Source organism: Lonchura striata, chromosome 1 (genome assembly GCF_050655825.1).
Source record: "Lonchura striata isolate lonStrDom1 chromosome 1, ASM5065582v1, whole genome shotgun sequence".
NCBI lineage: Eukaryota > Metazoa > Chordata > Aves > Passeriformes > Estrildidae > Lonchura > Lonchura striata.
In genome coordinates this window covers 48,506,834-48,519,033 of record NC_140703.1, presented here as the reverse complement: position 1 = coordinate 48,519,033, position 12,200 = coordinate 48,506,834, and positions in this window count along the sequence as shown.

The following is a 12,200-nucleotide window of genomic DNA, read 5'->3' as shown; positions in this document are numbered from 1 at the left end:
CAGAGAACATATTTAAAATTTTACTGTGCTTTAAAGAGGTGATAGATGGGAGGTTTTTATATACTCACACAGCAATTTCACAGTAAAGCTCTCCAACTGGCTTTAAACATTGCTGAGCAAGGAAAGTGGCCAATAGTTTATACTGATCCATGGATGGTAGAAAATGTGGGGGTGGCTGCAGCAATGGAATCTGACTGACTGGCAGGGCAGGTACAAACCCATTGGGGCTGCCACACTGTGACAAGGCATTGCCCTGGGGGCCAAGCTATTCCCTTGGGTGGACAAGCTGGCTGTGAAGCTGTGCCATGAGGATGTTCACATACCTGACTCAGGCCACTGAAGATCACCAGAACAACTAACAGGTGGTCAGGCTGCTAAGATTCAAGTGTCTCAGGTGGATCTGCACTGCCAATATAATGGTGAATTATTTCTAGATTGGCTGGCCCATGATACGTCAGAACATCAAGAGAGAGATGCTTTGTTGCATACAAGGCCACTAAGGCCTTGTTATTAAAGGGTGAACTTGACTATGGGCACAATCCCACGTTATACATAAGTGCCAAACGTGCTGCAATTAACCAAGTGTTAAAGCCCCTCAGGTATGGAGCATGACAGCTGAAATACAAATATTAGTAAGTGTGGCAGATTGACTATTGCACTCTACAAACCTGAAAGTGACAAGTGCCATGTACAGCAGTGAAAGTAATTATTGGAAGCCTGGAAACATATGCTGTGTCCCTTGCCACCACCCAGAGCACTGTCCTGGGCCCTGGAAAGCAAGTTTTCTACTGACATGGTAATCCAGAAGAAACTGAATCAGAAAATGAAACAAATTTCCAAATCAATCTTATAGACATGTGGGCCAAAGAGCATGGCATTAGGTAGGAATAACACATTCCTTATCATGAACCAACCTTTAGAAAAATTGGATGATACAATGTACTGCTAAATACTATATTGAGAGAAACAGAGGGACCTTCAATCATTGGCATAATAATTTAGCAAAAAGTCATGTGGTTAGTGAACAAGAGACAACCTGCTGATCAGATTGGCCCTGTACAATAAAAGCTTTTATGTACTGTAGAATGGGATAAAGTTTCTGTAATACACATTAAAAACCTGCTGTGGAAAATAGTCTGGTTTATTCTTGCTTTAAAAAAAGAAAAACCCATTCTTAGGATTGTTTCTCCTCAAGGATATGTGTACACTCCGTGGGTAATGGGAAAGTCTGGTGTGTATGTCAAGGGATTTGGAATGAAAATAGCCAATGAATTGAATATTCAATGATATTAGTTGTTATATAACTGTATCATTACATCTTTATGCCCATTACTGCACTGGACACCTTGTGACACCTCATGACATCCTCATGACATCTGTCTCTGCCTCTTCAGATTCTGAAGTATGAAAGTGATTCCCTTTTGTAAAATTCTTCCAGATTAATGAAGAATGAACTTTGATGTAGCCAGACAAGTGAAGAAGTGATGGAATTAGAACCAATTTCAACAAGCAATGATCCAACACCTCACACCATCTTTCCTGTTCTGAAAGACAGTTATGACAGATGGAGCCCAAATTCTGGACTAAATGAACTCAACAGATATTGCATATAGATGGCCCATATAGGACTTAAGGGAATGATAACTGTGTATTTATCAAAAGGCAGAAAGCAAGGGACCTGGACATGGTGTAAATGGTATAGAATAAGAGTGAATACTGTCCTGGTTTTGGTAAGGGATAGAGTTAATTTTCTTCCTAGTAACTGGTACTGTCCTGTGGCTTGGATTGAGGATAAGAATAATGTTGATAACTTACTGTTGTTTATAGATTTCAATAAATGTTTTGATATTATCTGGCCCTTGATAAATTAGTGGATTGGGCAATCACCAAACATATGAAATTCAACACAGAAAAGTTCTGGATTCTACACTTGGGACGGGGCAACCCTGGGTGTACAGACAGATTGGAGAATGAGGTGCTGGAAAGCAGTGCCATGGAAAGTACCTGTGGATCCTGGTGGACAGAAAATTAAATGAGACCCAGCAGTGCCCTGGCAGCCAGGAGGACTAACCGTGTCCTGGGGTGCATCAGGCACAGCATCACCAGCCAGGCAAAGGAGGGCATTTTCCCACTCTGCTCTGCGCTGGGGCAGCCTCACCTCAAGTGCTGTGTGCAGTTTTGGGTATCACAATATAAGCAAGATATGAAACCAATAGAGGGCAAAAAAGATGGCAAAGGACCTTGAGGGGAAGGTACATGAGAAACAGCTGAGGTCACTTGGTCTGTTCACCTGGGAAAGCAGAGACTGAAGTGGAGGGACAGACACTGATCTCTTTCCTGTGGTGCCCAGTGACAGGACCTGAGGAAGTGACCCGAAGCTGTGTCAGGGGAGGTTTAGGTTGGATACTAGAAAAAGATTCTTTACCTAGAGGGTTGTTGGATGTTGGAAAAGGCTCCCCAGGGAAGTGGTTGGAGCACCTAGCTGTCAGAGGTCAAGAAGTGTTTGGACAATTCTCTCAAGCACATGGTGTGACTCCTGGGGATGATCCTGTCCAGGACCAGGAATTAGACTTGATGATCCTTGTGGATCCCTTCCAAATCAGCATATTTTGTGATTCTGTGATGTTTTAGTTGTTGCTGAGTAGGCTTTACAAAAAGACAGGAACTTTCCAATTTCCCATGATGAGTCAGTGAGCAGGTGCACAAAGGTAGGAGGGAGTGCAGCCATGAAGCTGACTTGAACTTCCCAAAAGGATATTCCATAACACAGACTATCATGGTCTGTCTATATAAGCTGTCTGGGAGATAACCACCAGTACTCAGGGCTGGGTAGGGCTAGTCATCAGTCAGAAAGTGGGGGAACATTGTATTTTGCGTCACTTGTGTTACTTGGAGTTTACTCATCTCTCTCTTTTCCGTTGTCACTACAATTAGTATTCTTGTTGGTCTTGTTATTTTTTATTGGTTTTGATGCTATTATATTTTGCTTCAACTTTTAAGCTTTTTTTATAAAGTCCACGGGGTTAACCTTTTTTCCTATTCTTCTCCCTATCCTATGGAATGGATGGCATTATAAGCAAGCATCTATATCAAACTCAGTTGCCAGCTGGGGTTAAACCGTGACAGAAGTACATGTTAAAAATTATTTTCTGAGGAAACATTGTTTTTTTCAAACTTGCAGTATGTATTAATGTAATTAATGTAATGTAATTAGTTTTCTCTCAGATTTCCATCTAATGTAATGTTTTATAGAATTCCAAATGTCACTGGGAGTTTTTGGGGGTTTTTTGTTTGTTTGTTTGTTTGTTTTTTGTTGTTTAATACAATTGTTACACTGGAATTATGAATTTGGGGGAATTATCTAAGAATGTTATTACCTACATTTATTTTTGTGCATGCTTTCAAGGTTCATGGGTATATATAACCTCAGAAGCATGTTTCTTCATCAAATATTTGAAATTAGGTTTTTTTCTCATTCTACTTCCATAATTAAAAATTAAAGGGCATAAAATCTCTCTGTGTGGATCTTAATTAAAGAAATGAGATTAAAAGAGATGTTAAAAAGCCACTGCTTATGAAATAAGTTTATGCTGTGGTTATAGATAGAAAGTCTAGAAAAAAAGCTTAAAAAAACTTGAACATTTTTCAAAGTATTTTAATAATTATTGCATATGGTTTATTTCTTCAAGTTTTTTAATACAGTTGTGTTTTTTTCAAATGTACTCCAAAAATGTTAACATGACAGAAAACAGCATTTCAAATACGATGGTAGATTTTCTGAAGGATTATAGGAGATAGAATGGTATAAATAAGATTAAGTAAATGCAAAGTTTTATCCTTTTTTTTTCCCCACAATAGTAATAAACTGCTAAATGTTAATTGGCTTTTGCTAGCTGTTCTGTGGTTTTTGGTTTTTTTATGGTTTTCAGAATTTTCAATGTAGGTTTTGCTCCTGCTGACAGACATCTGCTCTGAGAAGGTTGCCATAACACTACTTAAAATAACAAAGCTTAATTTATTGGTACAAATAAGAAGAAAATGCATCATAGTAATTGGAATAACTTTGCACTATTCAAATATACTTCATGGTGTAGGGACAATTCAGGCTGTCAGTTATTTATTTTAACAATGAAGAAACTGTTAAAGACCTGAGAAGTTTGTGGTTGAGAAACCCGACTAGCAAGTAGACTTGCTTGCCAAAACATTTTGTTTCACCACTGTCCTCAGGCTGAAGAGCAGGACAGTACGATGCTAAGTGGTCTTCAGCCAAAGATGCTAGTCATTTCCCACACAACTCCTATTCCTGAAAAGAGTAAAAAAATTCTGCATTGTTTTAAAACAGTAGAAATAGTTTACACTCTTAGAACATTCTAAGCTATATAACATGTTCAGAGCATGGTGATCTATTTAATTTCACTGCAGAAGCACACTTCTTTGTTATATAATTAGCTTAGGAAGCAGCTTAGAAATTTATGAGAATTAAAATTTGATTAAAATTAGGATATAGTTCAACTTTCAGTAGTACACAGAACATGAAAACATTATTACTAGATTAAAAGTTGGATTATTCACCTTGGAATTTCATTTTGTGACTGAATTTTTTGAAAACTTTATTTTAATTAATTAGGAAATACTTTTATTTTTCTCAGTTTTCAAACTTATATAATAAGCTTTTTCTTTGTCTTCTTTTCTTTCCCTCTGCATTTACTGAACATCAAATTTCAATATATTATATGTATTTGTGTGTGTGTTAAGTCTCTTTCCTGTCTGAGTAAAAGATTAGGGATGAAGATGTAGAACTGTATCATATATATTCAACTGAAAAAAACCCCAGCTAAACAAACAAAGCCTCCCCACCAATCAACCAAATAAAAAAACTAAAACCTCTCAAAGTTGTTAAACAGAGTATAAATGTGACCAAGTGTCATATTGTAACAGAAATTAAATATACATATAATCAATTAAAAGATGATTAAATTAAATATTGTATACTGAAATTTTGAACATCTTGAGCTTTCTAAGATGAAACCTTAAGTTTTCTAAGTATATGCATGTATATGTATATGAATTAGATTACTATCTATGTTTATATGCACTATTTGGAATTGATAATTTTGCTGTTATATCTCACTGAATAGAATAACATCTTGTTTTTGAATTGAAATCTCTGGAAAATTCTCCATATAAGTGTAGCCATAAATAGCATAGATTCTAAGCAAAACACTGCTCATATATCTAATTATTTGCAAGTCAGCTATCTGAGAACAGTGACATAAAAAAAACATGCTTAGTGAAAAAATGCCTAAAGCAAATATATCAAGATATATAAAACTTAGGTGCCCTCCTTGGAGGTTCATTTTTATGTTCTTCATTCCCAACCACTTCATGTCACCTTTTTAAAGAGGAAGTAGGATTCGTTTTGATTCTTTAATACACCCAGTGGAAGACTTTTTATGGAATTTAATTTTATGTATAATCCATGCTTGTTAGAGTTGGACTTTTTTTTTCCTCATAAATTAAATATATGATAATCAGAAATATTAGGCAATTATTTCAAATGCAGACACTGTGGCAATAAGCCATATTCAGAAAAATAACTATATCTTCTGTCCTTTGTTAATTTAATGAAATAACTTTATTTTAATAACATACTGATTTAAAGTATAGGGAAAAGAAACCTTCTTGTTACTTATATATGTACCATCTTAACTAAACTTTTTTTTTTTTTAAGATTATAGTCAATAAGAAAAATCAATTTGAGTGTCTTAAAAATGTCTAACGTTACTACTAAAACAGATAACCAAAAATTGCATCATTAATTCTGGCAGCTTTATGCCCAAACTTTAATATAAAAGTTCACATAACTTTTCTGCTAAAAAAGCATAAGAGTGGTAACTGTGTTTTCATATCCATACAAATATGTCTGGTAAAAAAAATCAGTATAAACATCTAATAAAAAATTAATTGTTAAATCCAGCAAACGGAGGTGTATTCTTTAAAATGGTGCAATATCTGAGCATACATGTATTTCATTTCTTACACATTTTACTGTGAATTTTTGAAAAGTAGGTGTCTCAGCTAACAAATCCCAGTCAATTTCAGTATGGTTCATTACTGGGAATGCTAATCCTCCTAAGGTTTTATACATTGATTTGGTCATTTGACAGTAATTACAAAACTACTTTCTTGCATATGAATTGTAGCCTAATTAAACTGGCCTGCAGGCAGCCAGAGCAATGATGCTGGTTAAGCAGCATTTTCTACATTCCCAAATGCTACAATGTTCTTTCTGCTTTTGCTGATTTCATGCATTTTCTGCCAAGTTAAGCTACCGAGGCAATGCTGTAGGGGAAGTTTTCACTGAAAATTCATCCTTCCTAAGTTTATTATAGAAATTAACAAAGGACCTGGCTGTCCAAATCTGATAATATTTCAGTTAATCGGTTTTATTGATTACAGATGTTATTGATTACAGAAAAGTTGTGAATTTGCAATTTAAATTGTGTACATTTTGGAGATATTTAATGCTTGGCTTTACCTTTTGATCCTGTGAACCACTAGGCATAAATTTCCCTTAGAACATTCAACTGTTGGTCTCTCTGCATGCCTTGGTTTGGAGACAGGTTACTTGTCTTAGAAAAGATTTTCTAAAGTTAGTAACTAAAGGTTAATGTTATACTAGTAAATTGCACCATTAATCATACTTCTTGAATATGTATTAATGAGATATAAATTACACCCCCACTATATCATTAGTAGGCATAATTATTATGTGGCTTACCTGTGAAGCTTTTTCAACCCTTTTTGAGGACATTTACAAGAGTGTAATTGGCAGAAACTTTCTGGTTATGCCTCTCTAAGGCTTGGCTGTATTGTTAAGACTTTAGCCAGAAAGTTCAGCATAATAATTCTTCCTCTGTATCCAGCATGCGTTCACATCTTCTAAACGAGTTGAACATGGCCATGTTAAGATGGAATAGATCATTAGAGCCTCTTCTGAAATAATTGCTCTCCTTTGTCTGTTTATAACCACATTGTACTGTTTACAATAATATTCATGCTGATTAACAATGTGCTGGTAATTTAGAATAATATGTGCACATGTGAAGAACAATTTATTTTCTAAAGTTTCTTCTCACACAAAGTTAACTTATTTGTGAAGACACATGCTCCATGTAAATAATTTTTTTTCTTTCATCTGCCAATGTACATTTATGCTTTAAAAAATAGAATTTGTAATTTATTTCTAACCCAAATCTTTATGCTTTTTTTATTTTGTCATATTGAAAATAAATATAAAGGTTCTATGAGATGGAAGCATAGCTTTTTTTTGGCTTTGTTGTTGTCTTTTCCTTTTGCAGGCTTCTCCCTTGAACCTTTTAAGGACATATTTTCTGATAGCATCAATGGATTCAAACCAATGTGGGCCATCAACAGTAAATCAGTAAATCAGCTGACTTCACAAGCCTCAGAAAGACAATGTGTCTCTCTGGTCGAAAAGGACAGTAAATACTGTAGGTGTCGGATTGGTACTTCCTGAATACAGTTTTCATCCTTCTTTTTACAGATTCTCTAGCAATAATCATCCATCTTCAATGGATGTGGGAAAACATCTTTGAAGCCTTTCCTGTGTGCTGTGCTGAATGGAGCACAGGAGATACATGCCAGTTACACCAACATTTTGTCCTGAAGAAATAAATTTCAATTTCCACACCAGGAGCACAACAGATAATTTTTATTCTTCAGTAGAATTTGTCCTTGGGTTTTGTGGTATTTAATGTCTGTTTTCTTCTTCTATATTCTTTTTTTTTTTTTTTTTTTTTTTTGGTTGGTTTGGTTTGGTTTGAATTTGTTTGGGTTTTGTGAGGGGATGAGGACTGCCCATCTTGTGTCTTCATGGACTAACAGAGCATCTTGAATGTAGCTGAATAAGGTTTCCTCTGACTCACTGTTCTTTTCCTCTCATATAAAAAACAGCTTGGCTTTGGCACAGAAAAAAACCCAAACAACCCCCCAACTTTAGATAGATTTAGAAAGTATATACATATTAAACAAAGAGGGATTTTGTGCCTGTGTTGTGCCAAAGATACACAAAGACATCTACTTATAAATGTATATGTAATTTTTTCTTCACATTCCTTTCTTCCCCCTGATTTTAATATTTCTTTTCCCCCGATTTTAATATTCTTCCCCCCGATTTTAATATTTCTTTTCAAACTTTATCTTTCAGTATTTTTTCAGATAATGGTATAAGCATAACAAGTCTTCTCAGGGTGCATATTCAAGGTGTAGCTGTATAATTTTTTCATTTAATTTGGGTGTGCTTTATTGGCTGAGCTGTATCATAATCAACATTTCTAGTGCTTTCTTCAATAGTCGTGTCTTTATATAGAGAGTAAATTCTGCTGCTCACATTGGCAGCTTAACTGCATATATAACTGCAACACTTCCTTCCTTTACTCTAGTTCAATCTTGTGGTAATCAGATTTTTAGGTATGCTATCTGCCAATCATGCTGCATGATTATGTTAATACCTGAATTCATTAGTGTTTTAAATAATTAATTTTAGCTGTTTCCCAGTGTACTTAGCAGTCCGCTGGACGTGCATCTCTGTGCAAACACTGATGCTATCCTTGGGATTGAAGTGAATACTGTAACAATGCATTAAGAGAATAATTTGTATTTCCTTACAGATTTCTTCAATTACTTTTCTTTATATGTGTCTTTTTTTTTTTTCTTTTTTATATTTGACTTGATGATCCTTGTGGATCCTTTCCAACTCACATTATTCTGTGATTCTGTGATTTTCATTTTGGATTCTATTCACAGCATTTAGCACTTGGAACAGTCACTGTTAGATAATGCTTAAGGACTGAAATGAGTTTTCTTTCACACAATTATCTCTATGAAAATTTTCACTGTAATCCAAAACTAATTGTTTTTCATTTTTGTCATTTATATGAAACTGATTAGAAAATAAAATTAGTACTCAAAGATTTACTAATTCTCAAATACCCTTTAATACAAGTGTATATGTAGAAATTAATCACTGCTTCATATATGTAAGTAATTAAATGGCCGCAAAAAAAGATTACTGAAGAGCAAAGCAACAGTTTGATTAATTTTTTGAGAAGTATATTACCAAATGTACAGAAAAAATGTTTGTACTCTTTTACTTGACATTCATGCTCTTTATTCACTTCTTGGAATGTTCATTTCATTACCTGAGAGTACAGACATCACCTCAAAAAAGTGAATTAATCTATAGTTTCACTGTCAGAAATGCTGTGCTCCTAAATTCCACTACATATTTGTGACAAAAGCAGTGGTAAAAGAGGGTTAATTTAGTTGTTGCTGAGCAGTGCTCACATAGCATCAAGGCCCTTTCTGCTTCTGTGGTGGTTTAGCCCCAGCCAGTAGCCAAGCCCTTCACTGCTGCTAGCTCACTACCCCACCAGTGGGATCAGTGGGAGAATCTGAAAGGTACAAGCTGGAAAACTCATGGATTGAGATAAAAACAGTTCAATAGGGAAAGCAAAAAGCCTCACACACAAGCAAAGCAAAACAAGGAAGGAATTCACTGCTTCCCATGGGCAGGCAGGTGTTCAGCCATCTTCAGGAGAGCAGGGCCCCATCACATGTAACAGTTATTTGTGAGGAAAAATGCCATCACTCAAAACATCCCCCTCTGTTCTTCTTTCCTTGCCCCAGCTTTCTATATTAAGCATGTTTTATGACCTGATTATACTAAAGGCCACTGCCTGAATTAGGTGTGAATGAGATGATATGCCAAAGTCAATAGGACAGATTTTATTTAACAGCCATTGTGGGGCAGAGAGCATTAGAAAGAAATGGGAAAACAGAAGAGAGGAGAGGGACAGAGAGAGGAAGAGAAGTGAGCAGAGAAGGGGGGAAGAGAGAGACCATGTGGATTCCTATGGTACCCTGCTGGTTCTTCTTCATCCTAGTCTTCAATAGCTCTTTTCTCGAAATGGCCGAACACCCGCTTGCTAATGAGAAGCGGTGAATCAATTTCTTGTTTTTGTTTGCTTCTGTACACAGCTTTTGCCTTACTTAATAAATTGTCTTTATCTCAATGCACAGGTTTCTCACTTTTACCCTTCAGATTGTTCCCTCCATTCCAATGAGTGAGTGAGTGTCTTAGTCAGGGCTAATTCACAATAGATGGTCAGATTTCTTAAAGAGTTTTTTAAATTCCCTTAGCACTAAAAACTATTGTCTGAGAGGAGGTAACTGAAACAAGAAAGAGAAGATAGCAGCAGTATAAATGGATTATAGAAAAACACTAAGTGTTACATCATTCCTACAGGCCCTGTTAGCCAAAGAGCTAAATATTACCAGGAGAACAAGGTTCTCTCTCCTTACACAACATGAAAAACATAAAATAGAATTTTAAAAAGGAGATCCAAAACTATCTGCCATTTTTAATATGCCACCACATGCAACAACCCTTTATGCCATTGATTTTCAACTTTCTCTTTTATTTTATGTGAATATTCGCCACATGTACAAAGACACATCAATTCCAGATAAAACTACATGATGCAGAGATAATGCAGTTGTTTTAATGAGAAAAATTATCAGCACACTATGTCATCCTGGCCTGACAGCAACCATAATTCTTCATCTTGCTCTTTATGATCCAGTTCAAACAGAGGTCTATAAGGAAGGAAAGGAGGGAAGGGAAGGGAAGGAAGGGAAGGAAGGGAAGGAAGGGAGGGATGGGAGGGAGGGAAAGGTCTTTCATTTTCTGAAGATGCCAGTAAAATTTTTATTGTTTTGATTACTGGAGAATATTTTGTCAATATTTCTCCTGTGTGTCTGACTCCAAGTACATGAAAACTGTAGCCCTTCTAAGAGTCTCATCTAGTGATTTTGGGGCCTTAAAGTGCCCTCAGTTTACAGTGATTATGTTACAAAACAAATATTACTATTGTCTCTTATATATTGTCCGTGACAAAGTTATGGACACATGTAACTGTTCATCACAGTCATTGACTGCAATGACAGAAAATTTTATGTCTTTCATATTTAGGAGTATAACCATTGACAAAAAAATATTCTGTAGATACATTATAGAGTCTATATGCTAGCATATTCCAAATGGTTTATTGACAAAAATTTTTTGCACCCCTAATAACAAGACATATATAAGTACTTCTGATTATCTTAAAAATAGATAGATTTTATAGTAATTTTTACAGGGTCAAACCAGAAGAGGACTGTGAAGATCTTGTATACAAATTTGCAATGTAGTTATTGAAAATCAGAATCTCAGACTTCCATATAACTTGTCATTAAAGACAAATGCAGATGGTGTTTTTATTTTTGAATCTTCTTTCCATCTGTGGCCTGTATGTATGCAAATAACTGAGCTAATTTCAGATAAGAGGATTCTGTTGAACTGCAAAATCTCACTGCTTTCAGTGAAAATAGAACTTTTTATGAGTGAGTTTTCCAAGACAAATGCTCTTTCATTAAAACCATTTGAATCCAAAGACTATGAATTCCATTTACCAGATGGAAGAAGTATTGCTTTAAAATGAGTATATGAGGAGAACATTTTGTCTTAGACAGAATCTCACCATAACATTTTAATGTTAGTTCATTTTTAAAGACAGTAATCCTGTCAGGAAAAGAAGTTTTATTTACCCTTACTTATCAAATTCAGTTACTGCAATAATCTCAAAAAAAAATAATAATAATAAAAAAAAGAATGTTTGAAGAGCAGAGGATATCTGAATTAATAAATTGTGGTGGATTATTAAACTAGAGTCAATGTTAGGTTTCAATTTCATTATGGCATGCAATGAGAAAGCAAAATATATCTGTCTTCAAGACATAATTGGAACAACATCACAGACAACTGTTTAATCCACCAAACATATTCCAAGGATCAGAAGAGTCTGCAGGAAGAGAAACATTTTCTTCTGTTTCTCTAAGAAATATCCAATTACTGAATTACTAGATTGTATTTTAAATTAATTTTTTTTACTGGATAATTTCTAATTATCTATTTACTTTCATACAGCAAATGCTTATACATTTGACTATGAATGCATGTAAGGGACTAAATCTCCTATCATTCTAAAATATTACAGTGTTTATAAGTGGTGTAGAGATGGAAAATATTTTTGCACCATTCTGGGGAAGCCAGAAGACAGTGTAGTCACAACCGA